The sequence below is a fragment of the Pseudophryne corroboree genome, chromosome 4 (assembly GCF_028390025.1).
Source record: "Pseudophryne corroboree isolate aPseCor3 chromosome 4, aPseCor3.hap2, whole genome shotgun sequence".
Taxonomy (NCBI): Eukaryota; Metazoa; Chordata; class Amphibia; order Anura; family Myobatrachidae; genus Pseudophryne; species Pseudophryne corroboree.
Genome location: NC_086447.1, coordinates 496,566,155 through 496,583,200, shown reverse-complemented (window position 1 = coordinate 496,583,200; position 17,046 = coordinate 496,566,155).

Below are 17,046 nucleotides of genomic sequence, written 5' to 3'. Positions count from 1 at the left end.
GCCAGGCTGCGACTATTTGCAGCTAGCAACCGCTTTAATATTTAGGAATTAATGAAGCGATCATTGACTGCAAATAGTCGCAGCCTGGCATGCAATGCAGCATACCGGGATGCAACATGCTCCAGATCCTGGTAGGCCGACGTGTCTGTGGGGCCTGTTTTGTGTGTTGTCCTTTGGCAGCCCACTGCCCTGAATACACTGCTTTGTCCCCATTCATTCTGTTATTCCATCTCTGCAGTACAGCAACTCTGCCATCCAGTGATGCTGCCATGGCTACACAGTATGTTATTACCTCTTGTGCTACCCCTGTCAGGCCACTTCTACAAAATTTTACAGGGCCACTTTTAGTTCCCAATTCGCCCCTGGTCTCACACACAACTGCATCAAAAGACACAAGAAAGGCCGCAATTGCGTACAATTAGGCCCTATGAATAGGTGCCGCCTCCCTCAACAGACCCTACCCTCTCTTCAAACCACACCCCCCATTAGGGATGCTTCCATAAATTTCCTGGGCTGGTTTTCCATCCCAATCCATCCCTGACAAGACAGAAGATTAAATTACTGCATGTGTCCATTCCCTTCCCCATTCCTCAGCATTAACTTAGCATGAAATAAAGTGTATGCAGTTAGCATACAAGCTTGTAGGGGAAGCTGACACTGCATCACAACAAGCGACGGACTGGGGCTCTAATTCGGCTCGGGCATTCGTGAGCGCACGCGCACGTCACAGGGGCACGCTGCCACAATGTACGGGGGTGTGCTGCGAGTCATGGGGGCGTAGTGGCATGCCCCCGTTACCATGGTGACACTTGCTGGAGGTGGGGGCACACCGCGAGTCTGGGTGCGTGGACTCGCAGCACATCCCCATTTCCATGGAGACCGGTGGGGGGCGGCTGAAGCAGAGAGCCGGAGGCTGCGCTGTGTGCGCCCTTCTCTGCTCTCTGAGGGACTGGATCGGTCCACCTGCCCATCGGCCCTTCTGGTATGTGCCAGATGGCCAGTCTGGCACTGATTACAACACTGTATAATGGGCAGTAATCAGAATTAGAATACTTTAAAGCCTGTAAAGAGCACTGATTAGTGGTCCAGGGCAGCTGATGCCAGAAGCCTTCCAATTGCTTGGCTTCCATTAGTCATACTGCTAGTAATACACTTAGAGAAACTAGTGTGGTACCCCAGAGTCTGGCATACCACTATTATCACCCAGTGCAGCTCTGATAGCCAGAATCCAGCTTTGTCAGTCAAATAGGGCTGCTGTGAACTTTCAGTGACCCTACACTTTCACAGAAGCATACTCAAGTAATCATGTTGGCTTGTGCTACTCATCTCCACATTTCTAGAGGGTGCAGAAATGGTGGAAAGAAGCTACAGGTTGAGTATCCCATATCCAAATATTCCGAAATACGGAATATTCCGAAATACGGACTTTTTTGAGTGAGAGTGAGATAGTGAAACCTTTGTTTTTTGATGGCTCAATGTACACAAACTTTGTTTAATACACAAAGTTATTAAAAATATTGTATTAAATGACCTTCAGGCTGTGTGTATAAGGTGTATATGAAACATAAATGAATTGTGTAAATGTAGACACACTTTGTTTAATGAACAAAGTTATAAAAAATATTGGCTAAAATTACCTTCAGGCTGTGTGTATAAGGTGTATATGAAACATAAATGCATTCTGTGCTTATATTTAGGTCCCATCACCATGATATCTCATTATGGTATGCAATTATTCCAAAATACGGAAAAATCCCATATCCAAAATACCTCTGGTCCCAAGCATTTTGGATAAGGGAGACTCAACCTGTACTCTATGAGTACAGTAACAGAAAGGTGAGGCTCACACATAGCACTCGTGGACACACTTAGACTCTCCTCAGGGACTTGTGACATTTCCGTTTCTGAACACAGAGTTTGTTCTACTGACTTAGTGGTTTTCATTTTTTTTTACACCTCTTAAGACTCTGAATAAAAGGTCTTGTATCATCATGAGAGGCAGATGAAGGTGCCTCACTGACAGTTGCAGAACCACCACTCATAAAATAAAGGACAAGGATTGAGTCTTAACTTGCCACTGTGTGTGGTGAATGGCATGCTGGCAATTTTATGTTTATCTGCACTAAATTTTCCCATTAATAGAGTGTTTTTTCTTTACCACTGTACAATATTGTTTTTTGGATTTCAGGTGACCCTGAACATTGGCTTTAGTAGCTGACAATGAAGGAATAGTATCGTCATGATTGGTGGCAGCAGCTGCAGTGATAGTATTTGTTTGGTGCTCTTGTTCTTCTCTAAACTGATCTATGGGCCTAATTCAGACCTGATTGCAGCACCAAAATTGTTCTCTAATGGGCAAAACCATGTGCACTGCAGGTGAGGCAGATATAACATGTGCAGAGAGAATTAGATTTGGGTGAGTTATTTTGTTTCTGTGCAGAGTAAATACTGGCTGCTTTATTTTTACACTGTAATTTAGATTTCAGTTTGAACACAACCCACCCAAATTTAACTCTCTTTGCACATGTTATACCTGACTGCACATGGGTTTGCCCAATAGAGAACGATTTTGCTGCTGCGATCAGGTCTGAATTAGGCCCTATATCTATTATTACATTTGTAGCTCAGCTAACACTAAGGGGATTCAAAGGACTTTTCTATGTATGTAAACAAAGTTGCACTGAGGTACAGTTCACAGAACAGTACAAACATTAGAACATTTTTTATTTTTTTCAATTTGCATCTCAACTCACACCATGGGGATTCAATGGGCTTTTATATGTACATGAATAAACGCACTGTGGTACAGTACACAATGGGGGTATTTCAGAGCTGATCGTAGCAGCAAATTTGTTAGCAGTTGGCCAAAACCATGTGCACTGCAGGTGGGGCAGATATAACATGTGCAGAGAGAGTTAGATTTTGGTGGAGTTTGTTTAAACTGAAATCTAAATTGCAGTGTAAAAATAAAGCAGCCAGTATTTACCCCGCACAGAAACAAAATAACCCACCCAAATCTAACTCTCTCTGCAAATGTTATATCTGCCACACCTGCAGTGCATATTGGGCCTAATTCAGACCTGGTCGCATGCAGGCTATTTTTTGCACTGCAGCGACCAGGTAATCGCTGCCTACAGGGGAGGGGGTAATCGCTGTGCAGGGGTGCGATCGCTTGTGCAGAGAGCTGCACAAGCAAAAAGTTTGTGCAGTCACTCTCTGCATAGCTCAAGACTTACTCAGCCGCTGCGATGATCCTTGCTGTAGCTGATGTCAGGAACCCTCCCTGGAAACAGCCGGGCATGTCTGCGTTTTCCTGGACATTCCCAGAAAACGGTGAGTTGACACCCCCGGATGGCCTCTTCCTGTCAATCTTCCTGCGTTCGCAGCTGCAAACGCATTCTTCGTTATTTTCATTGCTGCCCGGTGACTGCCGTCGCCAGCGGTCAATGCGCTTACGCATTGCGGCCCGATTCAGACCCGATTGCACGGCTGTGAAAAAAGGCAGCTTGCGATCGGGTCTGGATGACCCCCATGGTTTTGCTCAACTGCTAACAAAGTTGCTGCTATGATCAGGTCTGAATTACCCCCAATGGTTGTACAAACTTTAAAAAAAAAAATATTTAACTTTAAAAAAAAAATGTATTTAACTTTTTCACATCTGACACTGCGGGGAGTCACACTGCTTATATGTGAACGCAGTCAGAGCCGGCCTTAGGCATAGGCAACCTAGGCAATTGCCTAGGACATCTGGTATGCCTAGGGGCACAAGCAGCTTCTGATGATTAAAATGATATGCGGCATGCCTGTATTCTGTGTGCAGCATTTCGTATGCAGATACAGCCACAGTCGCACACAATATATAGGCATGCTGCATATCATTTTAATCAGCAGAATCTGTATGTGCATCCTAGCCACATAGCAATGCAAATAAGATGCATTTTCATAAAAAAAATAGGCACCCGACATTAGCAGAGCTGCCAGTTGACTCACGCCAGGAACTATATGTGTCATTATTTGTATAAGGGCATTAATAATGTGTAACATATGTGTAAGGGGCACTATGTGTGTCATTATGTGTATAAGGGCACTAATAATGTGCAGCATATGTGTAAGGGACATTATGTGTGTCATTATGTGTATAAGGGCATTAACAAAGTGCGGCATATGTGTAAGGGAAATTATGTGTATAAGGGCATTAATAAGGGTTGGCATAAGGCGCACTATGTTTCTAAGGACATTAATAATGTGTGTCATATGTGTAAGGGCCATTATTGTGTGGTATTATGTGTATAAATGCATTACCAATGTGTGGCATTATGTGTATAAGGTGCTCTACTGTGTGGCGTAAAGTATAGAAAGGGCATTACTGTGTGGTCTAATGTGAATAAAGAGCAATATGGTGTGGTGTAATGTGACTAAGAAGCAATTCAGTATGATGTTATGTGAATGAGGGGCACTACTGTGAGAAGTAATGTATATAAGGTAAATTGGTACTACTGTGTGATGTAATGTGAATATGGGACACTATCGTATGATAAATTGTGAATAAAGTTGCACTACTGTGAGGCATAATTTGAATTGGGGGTACTATTGTGTGGCCATGCCCCTTGCCAGCAAAAACACATACCTTTTTGGGCTGTGTGCCGAATGTGCACACTGTTCTTATTTAAATTACAGGGGGTAGGAAAACAAAAAAAGGACTGCTATGGGTGGGGGGTGATGGTGCTGGGAAAGGGGTGCAGGGTCAGAAGTGGAACTAGCGGTGGTACTAGAGGGCACCAGCCAAAATCTTTCCTAAGGCATCATATTGGTTAGGGCCGGCTCTGAACGCAGTGGGGTATGGCCTGTGGAGTCAGTGCCTCACCACTGACAAAAATAATTAGACTAAGAGGACTGGATACAGTACAGCCACATGATTGGACACAGCACAGCTTGTGTATGGACAGTGACAGCACAGCTTGTGGATGGACCAGCGCTGTAACTACGTGTGTGCCAGGTGTGCCTGGCACACAGCGTAGTTGCCCTGAGGGTGCAGCGGCCAGTAGCTTGTAATGAGTCAAATTGACTCATTACAAGCCGCCTGTTCTGTGCTGTGTGCGCCGTGCTGGAGGAGAGCAGCAGGGGAGGAGGAGGAGGGAGATGGACTGGAGCCACAGCAGCGCTATGTAATTGGTAGTAGCGCCGCTGCAGCAGTCCCCTCTCCTTCCGCATTGGCTGCCCGGCGCTGCTGTGAATGCTGGGATGCGCTTCCCTCATCCCAGCATTCGCAGCAGCGGCCAGCCAATGCGGAAGGAGAGGGGACTGCTGCAGCGGCGCCTCTACCAATTACATAGCGCTGCTGCGACTCCAGTCCCCCTCCCTCCTCCTCCTTCCCCCTGCCCGGGATCTGGCAGCACCGAGGAGCCTGACTGCCAGCGGGGAGGGATGGAAAGTATCTCTCTATCTCTCTATCTCTCTCTTTCTCTATCTATTCTGTCTGCCACAATGTGTAAAAAGGGGGACTGGCTGCCGTAATGTGTAAAAAGGGGGACGCTGTCTGCCGTAATGTGTAAAAAGGGGGACGCTGTCTGCCGTAATGTGTAAAAATTGGATTTTAATACCTACCGGTAAATCCTTTTCTCTTAGTCCGTAGAGGATGCTGGGGACACTGCAAGAACCATGGGGTATACACGGGATCCACAGGAGACATGGGCACTTTAAGACTTTCAAAGGGGTGTGAACTGGCTCCTCCCTCTATGCCCCTCCTCCAGACCCCAGTTATAGGAACTGTGGCAAGGGAGACGGACATTTCGAGGAAAAGGATTTATTGTTAAACTAAGGTGAGATACATACCAGCTCACACCTCAAGCACGCCGTACAACATGGCATTCAACAACGCAAGTCAACGGCATGAACAACATCAGCAACAGGCTGAGCATAAACATCACACTACACGTGTGTAACCATAACTAATAACTGCAGATACAGTACGCACTGGGACGGGCGCCCAGCATCCTCTACGGACTAAGAGAAAAGGATTTACCAGTAGATATTAAAATCCTATTTTCTCATACGTCCTAGAGGATGCTAGGGACACTTCAAGAACCATGGGGTTTATACCAAAGCTCTAGAACGGGCGGGAGAGTGCGGATGACTCTGCAGCACCGATTGACCAAACATGAGGTCCTCATCAGCCAGGGTATCAAACTTGTTGAACTTTGCAAAGGTGTTTGAACCCGATCAAGTAGCCGCTCAGCAAAGTTGCAAAGCCGAGACCCCTCGGGCAGCCGCCCAGGATGAGCCCACCTTTCTGGTAGAATGGGCCTTCACCGATTTCGGTAACAGCAATCCAACCGTAGAATGAGCCTGCTGAATCGTATGACAGATCCAGCACGCAATAGTCTGCTTGGAAGCAGGAGCCCCAATTTTATTGTGAGCATACAGGACAAACAGAGCCTCTGTTTTCCTAAACTGAGCCGTTCTGGCGACATAAATTTTCAAAGCTCTTACTACATCGAGAAGCTTCGATTCCAGCAAGGCGTCAGTAGCCACTGGCACCACAATAGGCTGGTTCAAGTGGAACGTTGAAACCACTTTCGGCAGAAACTGCTGACGAGTCCTCAATTCTGCTCTATCTTCATGGAAGATCAAATAAGGGTTCTTGTGAGACAAGGCCGCCAATTCAGACACCTGCCTTGCGGATGCCAAGGCCAACAGCATGACCACTTTCCAAGTAAGGAATTTCAACTCTACCTCCTGTAAAGGTTCAAACCAATGAGATTGAAGGAACTGCAACACCACGTTAAGATCACATGGTGCCACAGGGGGCACAAAGGGAGGTTGGATGTGCAATACACCTTTCACGAAGGTCTGAACTTCTGGAAAGGAGGCCAATTGTTTTTGGAAGAAAACCGATAAAGCCGAAATTTGAACTTTAATTGAGCCCAACTTTAGGCCCGCATCCACACCGGCTTGTAGAAAATGAAGAAAGCATCCTAACTGAAATTCTTCCGTAGGAGCTTTCTGGGATTCACACCAAGACACGTATTTTCTCCAAATACGGTGGTAATGTTTAGACGTTACTCCTTACGGTGGTAATGTTTAGACGTTACTCCTTTTCTGGCCTGAATAAGAGTGGGGATGACTTCCTTGGGAATACCCTTTCGGGCTAGGATCCGGCGCTCAACCTCCAAGCCATCAAATGAAGTCGCGGTAAGTCTTCGAACAAGCACGGCCCCTACCGTAAGAGATCCTCCCTCAGAGGAAGAGGCCAGGGACCTCCTATGATTAATTCCTGAAGATCTGGACACCAAGCCCTCCTTGGCCAATCTGGAACAATGAAGATCGCTTGAACCTTTGTTCTTCTTATGATCGTTATCAGTTTTGGAATGAGTGGAAGCGGAGGAAACAAGTACACCGACCGAAACACCCACGGTGTCACTAGGACGTCCACTGCCATTGCTTGAGGGTTTCTCGACCTGGAACAATATCTCTGAAGTTTCTTGTTGAGGCGAGACGCCATCATGTCTATTTGAGGAATTCCCCAAAGATTTGTCACTTCTGCAAAGACCTCTTGATGAAGACCCCACTCTCCTGGATGGAGATCGTGTCTGCTGAGTAACTCTGCTTCCCAGTTGTCCACTCTTGGAATGAAGATTGCTGACAGAGCGCTTGTATGTCTTTCCACCCAACGGAGCACCTTTGTGGCCTCTGCCATTGCCGCTCTGCTCCTTGTTCTGCCCTGGCGGGTTTATGTACGCCACTGCTGTTATGTTGTCCGACTGAATCAAGATGGGCCGATTGCGAAGAAGATGTACCGCTTGCAGAAGGCCGTTGTGAATAGCCCTTAACTCCAGAATGTTTATGTGTAGACACATTTCCTGGCTTGACCATTTTCCCTGGAAGCTCTCACCCTGTGTGACTGCTCCCCAGCCTCGGAGACTCGCATCCGTGGTCACTACGATCCAGTCCTGGACCCCGAATCTGCATCCCTCTAGGAGGTGAGAGCTGTGCAGCCACCACAGAATTGAGATTCTGGTCTTGGAGGACAGGGTTATCCTTCGGTGCATGTGCAGATGGGACCCGGACTACTTGTCCAATAGGTCCCACTGAAACACTCTTGCATGGAATCTGCCAAACCGAATGGCCTCGTAGGCCGCCACCATCTTCCCAAGCAACCAAGTGCATTGATGGATCGATACAATTGCTGGTTTCAGAATTTGTTTGACCGGGTTCTGAATTTCCAGAGCCTTTTCCACTGGAAGAAAACTCTCTGTAATTCTGTGTCCAGAATCATTCCCAAAAACGACAGCCGTCTCGTCGGAACCAACTGCGATTTTGGCAAGTTTAGGAGCCAACCATGTTGCTGCAGAATCGTTAGAGAGAGCGTAATGTTCTGCAGTAATTGGTCCCTGGATCTCGCCTTTATCAGGAGATCGTCCAAGTACGGGATAATTGTGACTCCTTGTTTGCACAGAAGAACCATCATTTCGGCCATTACTTTGGTGAAAACCCTCGGAGCCGTGGACAGACCAAACGGCAACGTCTGAAATTTGTAATGACAATCCTGAACAGCAAACCTCAGGTAAGCCTGATGTGGAGGATAAATGGAAACATGTAAGTAGGCATCCTTTATGTCTACCGACACCATAAAATCCCCCTCCTCCAGACTGGAAATCACCGCCCGGAGAGATTCCATCTTGAATTTGAATTTTCTCATGTAGAAATTGAGGGATTTGAGGTTCAGGATTGGTCTGACTGAGCAGTCCAGCTTCGGGACCACAAACAGGCTCGAATAAAATCCTTCTCCCTGTTGTGACGGGGGAACCCTGACAATGCAATGACTTGATTGTGACATAATTTTTGTATTGCAGCGCATACCACTTCCCTGTCTGGAAGAGAAGATGGTAAGGGCGATTTGAAAAATCGGTGAAGGGGGACGTCTTGAAACTCCAGTTTGTACCCTTGGGACACTATTTCTACAACCCATCTGTCCAGGCCCGATTGAGCCCAGAACTGACTGAAGAGCCTGAGACGTGCCCCCACCAGTGCGGACTCCCGCAGAGGAGCCCCAGCGTCATGCGGTGGACTTGCCAGAAGCCGGGGAGGACTTCTGCTCCTGGGAACCGGCCACGGCCGGTGATCGCTTACCCTTTCCCTTTCTTCTAGTAGCAAGGAAGGAAGACCCTCGGCCTTTTCTCTATTTATTGGGCTGAAAGTACTGCATCTGATAGTGTGCTTTCTTTTGTGGTGCAGGCACATAAGGTAAAAATTATGAATTACCCGCGGTAGCCGTAGACACCAAGTCAGCGAGACCGTCACCAAACAATACACCACCTTTATACGGCAGAGACTCCATAGCTTTCTTAGAGTCAGCATCAGCATTCAGTTGATGAATCCACAATGCTCTCCTAGCTGAGACTGCCATGGCATTGGCCCGTGATCCCAAGAGGCCAATATCCCTCGCAGCTTCCGTTAGGTAGACTGCAGCGTACCTGATATGACCTAGTGTCAGAAGAATGCTATCCCTATCCAGGGTATCCATTTCAGATGACAAGTTATCTGCCCATTTTTTGATAGCACTACTCACCCACGCAGATGCAATGGCTGGTCTGAATAGTGTACCCGTGGTGATATAAATGGATTTCAATGTACTTTCCTGCCTACGATCCGCAGGTTCCTTTAGGGCTGCCATGTCAGGGGATGGAAGAGCCACCTTTTTGGACAGCCGTGATAAAGCTTTGTCCACAATGGGGGGTGACTCCCACTTTTCCCTATCCCCAGAGGGAAACGGATACGCCACTACAATCCTTTTGGGAATCTGCAACTTTTTGTCAGGATTTTCCCAAACCTTTTCACAAAGCGTGTTCAGTTCATGAGAGGGAGGAAATGTTACCTCAGGTTTCTTCCCCTTATACATACAGACCCTAGTATCAGGAACAGTAGGGTCCTCCGTGATATGTAATACATCTTTTATAGCCACAATCATGTACTGAATGCTCTTTGTCAGTTTTGGATCTAATCTAGCATCACTATAGTCGACACTTGAGTCAGTGTCCGTGTTGGTATACGTGTCTGCCAGCTGGGCAAATGAACGTTTTTGTGACCCCGAGGGGGTCTGGACTTGAAACAACACATCCTCTACGGATTTCTTCCAAGCCTGGTTCTGAGACTCAGATTTATCCAATCTTTTATTAATCAGAGCCACATTTGCATTCAAAGCACTCAAACAATTCACCCAATCCGGTGTCGGCGGTGCCGACAGGATCACTCCCACTGCATTTTGTGTCCCTAACATATTCTTCTCCTGGGAAGAGCCCTCCGCCTCAGACATGCCGACACACATGCACCCACCACACGCAGATACACTGGGCCTATAGGGGACAGACCTACAGTAAAGCCTGTCAAAGAGACGCAGAGGGAGATATTGCCAGCTCACACCCCAGCGCCTAATCCTGGTCTGAAAACACCACAGACAATGTCCCAGACCTGCAGCGCTTTTATAATAATAATATAATGCACCAAAATCACTGTGCCCCCCCGACCCGTTTTTCACCCTGTTACTTGTACAGCAGTGTTGAGGAAGGACCAGCGTCTCTGCAGCCTTGTGAAGAGAAAATGGTTCCGGGCTGTCTGCTGTGAGGGCTAAGCCCCGCCCCCGTACTGGCGCGCTTCAGACCCGTTCTTTTTTAAACTTTTTTATACTGGCGGGGGTCCGGACAGTGCCCTGGCACTTAGCACACTATAGGCAGTCAGATATTTGTGGTTTATATGCTGCCCAGGGTGCCCCTCCCTCCCCCCCCCGCGCCCTGCACCATGTAGTGCCGCTGAATGTGGGAGCATGGCGCGCAGCGCGGCCGCTGTGCGGTATCTCAAAGCCGTCACTGAAGTCTTCTGATCTTCTTCTACTCACCTGTCTTCTGACTTCTGGCTCTGCAAGGGGGGTGACGGCGGGCTCTGGGAATGAGCATCTAGGCGTACCTAGCGATCAGACCCTCAGGAGCTAATGTCGTCCTGTAGCCAAAGAAGCAGAGCCTTTAAACTCACAGAAGTAGGTCTGACTTCTCTCCCCTAAGTCCCACGAAGCAGGGAGACTGTTGCCAGCAGCCTCCCTGAAAATAAAAAACCTAACATAAAGTCTTTTCAGAGAAACTCAGTAGAGCTGAGCACAGATGTGCCTGGGCACAGATTCTAAACTGGAGTCTGGAGGAGGGGCATAGAGGAAGGAGCCAGTTCACACCCCTTTGAAAGTCTTAAAGTGTCCATGTCTCCTGTGGATCCCATCTATACCCCATGGTTCTTGAAGTGTCCCCAGCATCCTCTAGGACGTATGAGAAAAGGGGACGCTGTCTGCCATAATGTGTAAAAAGGGGAACACTTTCTGCCGTAATATGTAAAAAGGGGGACGCTGTCTGCAGTAATGTGTAAAAATGGGAAGCTGTCTGCCGTAATGTATAAAAAGGGGGACGCTGTCTGCCGTAATGTGTAAAAAGGGGACGCTGTCTGCCGTAATATGTAAAAAGGGGGACGCTGTCTGCCGTAATGTGTATAAAGGGAGATGCTGTCTGCCGTAATGTGTAAAAAGGGGACTCTGTCTGCCGTAATGTGTAAAAAGGGGACGCTGTCTGCCGTAATGTGTAAAAAGGAGGTGCTGTCCAGTGGCAAACACAGAATTTGCATAGGGGGGTTTCCAGAACTGGGTGGAGCCAAGCACGGGGATGGGGACTGAGGTGACCCAGTATATGCTGTGTCCGTAAAACTAGTGTGTCTGTGTATATATATACACTGCTCAAAAAAATAAAGGGAACACTTAAACACCACAATGTAACTCCAAGTCAATCACACTTCTGTGAAATCAAAATGTCCACTTAGGAAGCAACACTGATTGACAATCAATTTCACATGCTGTTGTGCAAATGGAATAGACAACAGGTGGAAATTATAGGCAATTAGCAAGACACCCCCAATAAAGGAGTTGTTCTGCCCAACACCGTGCAGGACGTTTGGCATTTGCCAGAGAACACCAAGAATGGCAAATTCGCCACCGGCGCCCTGTGCTCTTCACAGATGAAAGCAGGTTCTCACTGAGCACATGTGACAGACGTGACAGAGTCTGGAGACGCCAAGGAGAACGTTTTGCTGCCTGCAACATCCTCCAGCATGACCGGTTTGGCAATGGGTCAGTAATGGTGTGGGGTGGCATTTCTTTGGGGGGCCGCACAGCCCTCCATGTGCTCGCCAGAGGTAGCCTGACTGCCATTAGGTACCGAGATGAGATCCTCAGACCCCTTGTGAGACCATATGCTGGTGCGGTTGGCCCTGGGTTCCTCCTAATGCAAGACAATGCTAGACCTCACGTGGCTGGAGTGTGTCAGCAGTTCCTGCAAGATGAAGGCATTGATGCTATGGACTGGCCCGCCCGTTCCCCAGACCTGAAGCCAATTTAGCACATCTGGGACATCATGTCTCGCTCCAGCCACCAACACCACGTTGCACCACAGACTGTCCAGGAGTTGGCGGATGCTTTAGTCCAGGTCTGGGAGGAGAACCCTCAGAAGACCATCCGCCACCTCATCAGGAGCATGCCCAGGCATTGTGGGGAGGTCATACAGGCACGTGGAGGCCACACACACTACTGAGCCTCATTTTGACTTGTTTTAAGGACATTACATCAAAGTTGGATCAGCCTGTAGTGTGTTTTTCTACATTAATTTTGAGTGTGACTCCAAATCCAGACCTCCATGGGTTAATAAATTTGATTTCCATTGATAATTTTTGTGTGAGTTTGTTGTCAGCACATTCAACTATGTAAAGAACAAAGTATTTAATAAGAATATTTCATTCATTCAGATCTAGGATGTGTTATTTTAGTGTTCCCTTTATTTTTGTGAGCAGTGTATATATATATATATATATATATATATATATATATATACAGAATAGCAGAAACTTAGGTGCTTTAGTACAAATGTGTAATGATGGGGTAATATTAAATAACACTCCTTAACCCCTTTAAGGGTAGCAGCTCATAATACAAAATATTGTGTATGGTGTACACATAGACAAAAATTGGTAGTGGAGAAAATAAGCGCTTCTGAGTGTAACAATGAATTAAAAAGGAAATAGCCAGGTGGGTGAAATTATAAGCAAGAACACTTATCTGGTTGTAACAGAACTTCCAGCGAGTGTTCCTCAGTTTTGGATTAACATGTAGAGAGAAAAACACAACAGAACATGGGCCCTCATTCCGAGTTGTTCGCTCTGTAATTTTCTTCGCATCGCAGCGATTTTCCGCTAATTGCGCATGCACAATGTTCGCACTGCGACTGCGCCAACTAGATTTGCTATGCAGTTAGGTATTTTACTAACGGCATTACGAGGTTTTTTCTTCGTTCTGGTGATCGTAATGTGATTGACAGGAAGTGGGTGTTTCTGGGCGGAAACTGGCCGTTTTATGGGTGTGTGTGAAAAAACGCTGCCGTTTCTGGGAAAAACGCGGGAGTGTCTGAAGAAACGGGGGAGTGTCTGGGCGAACGCTGGGAGTGTTTGTGACGTCAAACCAGGAACGAAACTGACTGAACTGATCGCAGTTGCCGAGTAAGTCTGGAGCTACTCAGAAACTGCTAAGAAGTGTCTATTCGCAATTCTGCTAATCTTTCGTTCGCAATTTTACTATGCTAAGATTCACTCCCAGTAGGCGGCGGCTTAGCGTGTGCAATGCTGCTAAAAGGTAAAGAACACAGAGAAGCGCTGTCGTTGAAAGTATTATACAATTTATTAAAAAAGTAATTATCACAATTTAGTGAATAAAACCAGGTATCCTGTGGCTTGAAAACACAACAAATATTATGTACCAAACATTAATAGCTCAAATTTAAAGTAGCAGCAAATAAATAGCACATTCAAAAGCTCCCCTAAAACAATGTAACCACCTGTGCTTCAGATGGTAATATAGCACTTGTAATTATACGAAGCTCCTTGCTGAAAGCTCCACATGTGGGCTATTTGGACATATGAGCTCATTGGATGTTTTGAAGATTTGAAAGTCCATCCGTAGTGTAAATATAGTAAGCAGTTCACGTTTGTATTGTCCACTTAACAACTATCTGCTCCCAATATTCTCATTCAATATTTGAGAGGCTTTTATCGGGTAGCTTTAATAAGCGCAGTTTAATGCACAGCACGATGACATTTAAGCTTAAACCGCTATTTTGACAGTCTAGTGTTGTGCTTACCCCAGCCTCTGCTGAAATACAGTTGATCGGTAATTCCTTTCAAGTGGTGGGCGCCGGCTGCCCACACCGCTAAGCTGCGGCACCGAGGAAGTTGAAAAGAGCAGTGTATAATAGTGGACTGGACACTCGAGATGGCAATCAAAGACGTATGGATCCAAACCATATACCGCTCACTCGCGGTGATGTAGCGGGAGCCGCCAAAGACGTGCTTTTGGATATGGTCAGTCTCTAGTGATAGCAATCAGTAGGACACCGGGCGGGATGCTAGGAGGAATGCTTGACGCGTTTCTCAGCCTCAATCCTGGGGTTGTTTCATCAGAAGTCACCGCTATCACCAGAGACTGACCATATCCAAAAGCACGTCTTTGGCGGCTCCCGCTATATCACCGCTAATGAGCGGTATATGGTTTGGATCCATACGTCTTTGATTGCCATCTCGAGTGTCCAGTCCACTATTATACACTGCTCTTTTCAACTTCCTCGGTGCCGCAGCTTAGCGGTGTGGGCAGCCGGCGCCCACCACTTGAAAGGAATTACCGATCAACTGTATTTCAGCAGAGGCTGGGGTAAGCACAACACTAGACTGTCAAAATAGTGGTTTAAGCTTAAATGTCATCGTGCTGTGCATTGAACTGCGCTTATTAAAACTACCCGATAAAAGCCTCTCAAATATTGAATGAGAATATTGGGAGCAGATAGTTGTTAAGTGGACAATACAAACGTGAACTGCTTACTATATTTACACTACGGATGGACTTTCAAATCTTCAAAACATCCAATGAGCTCATATGTCCAAATAGCCCACATGTGGAGCTTTCAGCAAGGAGCTTCCTATAATTACAAGTGCTATATTACCATCTGAAGCACAGGTGGTTACATGGGCCCTCATTCCGAGTTGTTCGCTCGGTATTTTTCATCGCATCGCAGTGAAAATCCGCTTAGTACGCATGCGCAATGTTCGCACTGCGACTGCGCCAAGTAACTTTACTATGAAGAAAGTATTTTTACTCACGGCTTTTTCTTCGCTCCGGCGAACGTAATGTGATTGACAGGAAATGGGTGTTACTGGGCGGAAACACGGCGTTTCAGGGGCGTGTGGCTGAAAACGCTACCGTTTCCGGAAAAAACGCAGGAGTGGCCGGAGAAACGGTGGGAGTGCCTGGGCGAACGCTGGGTGTGTTTGTGACGTCAACCAGGAACGACAAGCACTGAACTGATCGCACAGGCAGAGTAAGTCTGGAGCTACTCTGAAACTGCTAAGTAGTTAGTAATCGCATTATTGCGAATACATCGGTCGCAATTTTAAGAAGCTAAGATTCACTCCCAGTAGGCGGCGGCTTAGCGTGTGTAACTCTGCTAAATTCGCCTTGCGACCGATCAACTCGGAATGAGGGCCATTGTTTTAGGGGAGCTTTTGAATGTGCTATTTATTTGCTGCTACTTTAAATTTCAGCTATTAATGTTTGGTACATAATATTTGTTGTGTTTTCAAGCCACAGGATACCTGGTTTTATTCACTAAATTGTGATAATTACTTTTTTAATAAATTGTATAATACTTTCAACGACAGCGCTTCTCTGTGTTCTTTACTATTTTTCATGATATTTTTTGAGGCTCAGCACCTCAATTTGTGAAGCTGCAGTCAGTGATAAGTATTTATATATTTGTCTCATAGCCATTTTACTAGCGCTCACCTGTTTTATTTTCCTTGTGCAAAGCTGCTAAAAGCAGCTTGCGAGCGAACAACTCGGAATGACCACCATAGTGTGTACCGTTCTCACAATCAAATAAGATCATTTGCATATGAGGGGCAGTAAATTAGGGAACATGCTTATTCCCATTTAGACATAATTAGTAGCCCGGACATTTAAAAATAGTAACAATTTAATATACAAAGACATACAATGGCTAGACAACACACGTACAAGATCAACATTTGATCTTGTACGTGTGTTGTCTAGCCATTGTATGTCTTTGTATATTAAATTGTTATAATAATAATAATAATAATAATAATTTTATTTATATAGCACTCTTTCTCCAATAGGACTCAAGGCGCTTAATAGATACATAGCATAATATAGTACAGAAAATAATGAAGTACATTTTCATAAAATACAGAAGCATGAAGATACTAAAAGGGACATTATGGAAATGCTTGAGTAAACAGAAAAGTCTTGAGTCTACTTTTGAAGGATTCTATAGTTGGGGCCTCTCGCACTGTTCGGGGAAGTGAGTTCCATAGAGTCGGAGCCGTATGACTAAAAGCTCGACCCCCAGATGAATTACGGTAGATTCTAGCTACTGCTAAAAGTCCTTCATCTACAGATCGCAGTAATCGAGTGGGGCAGTATGGGGTCAGAAGCTGTTTCAGGTACCTTGGGCCTTGGTCATGTAATGCTTTGAAACTTAGTAAGCCAATCTTGAAGATGATTCGCCATCGTACAGGCAGCCAGTGAAGGGAGTAGAGGATGGGTGTTATGTGGCTAGAACGGGGCTGGTTGGTTAATAGCCTGGCAGCTGTGTTTTGCACCAGCTGTAAGCGCTGCAATTCTTTTGCTGGTAGACCAAGGTAGAGGGCATGACAGTAGTCTAAACGAGATGATACAAATGCATGTATGACTTTTGGCATATCATCTGAGGGAATTAAGTGCTTGATTCTGGCTATGTTCCTCAGGTGAAAGAATGAGGATTTGATTGTGGCTGATATCTGATGTTTAAGTGTCAAGCCACCATCCAGGACAACGCCAAGATTCCGCACACGATCACTGGTCTGTAATTCTGAATCCCCGAGTGTAAGTCCAGTTGGTTGGCTATGCTGCAGTCTTGTCCT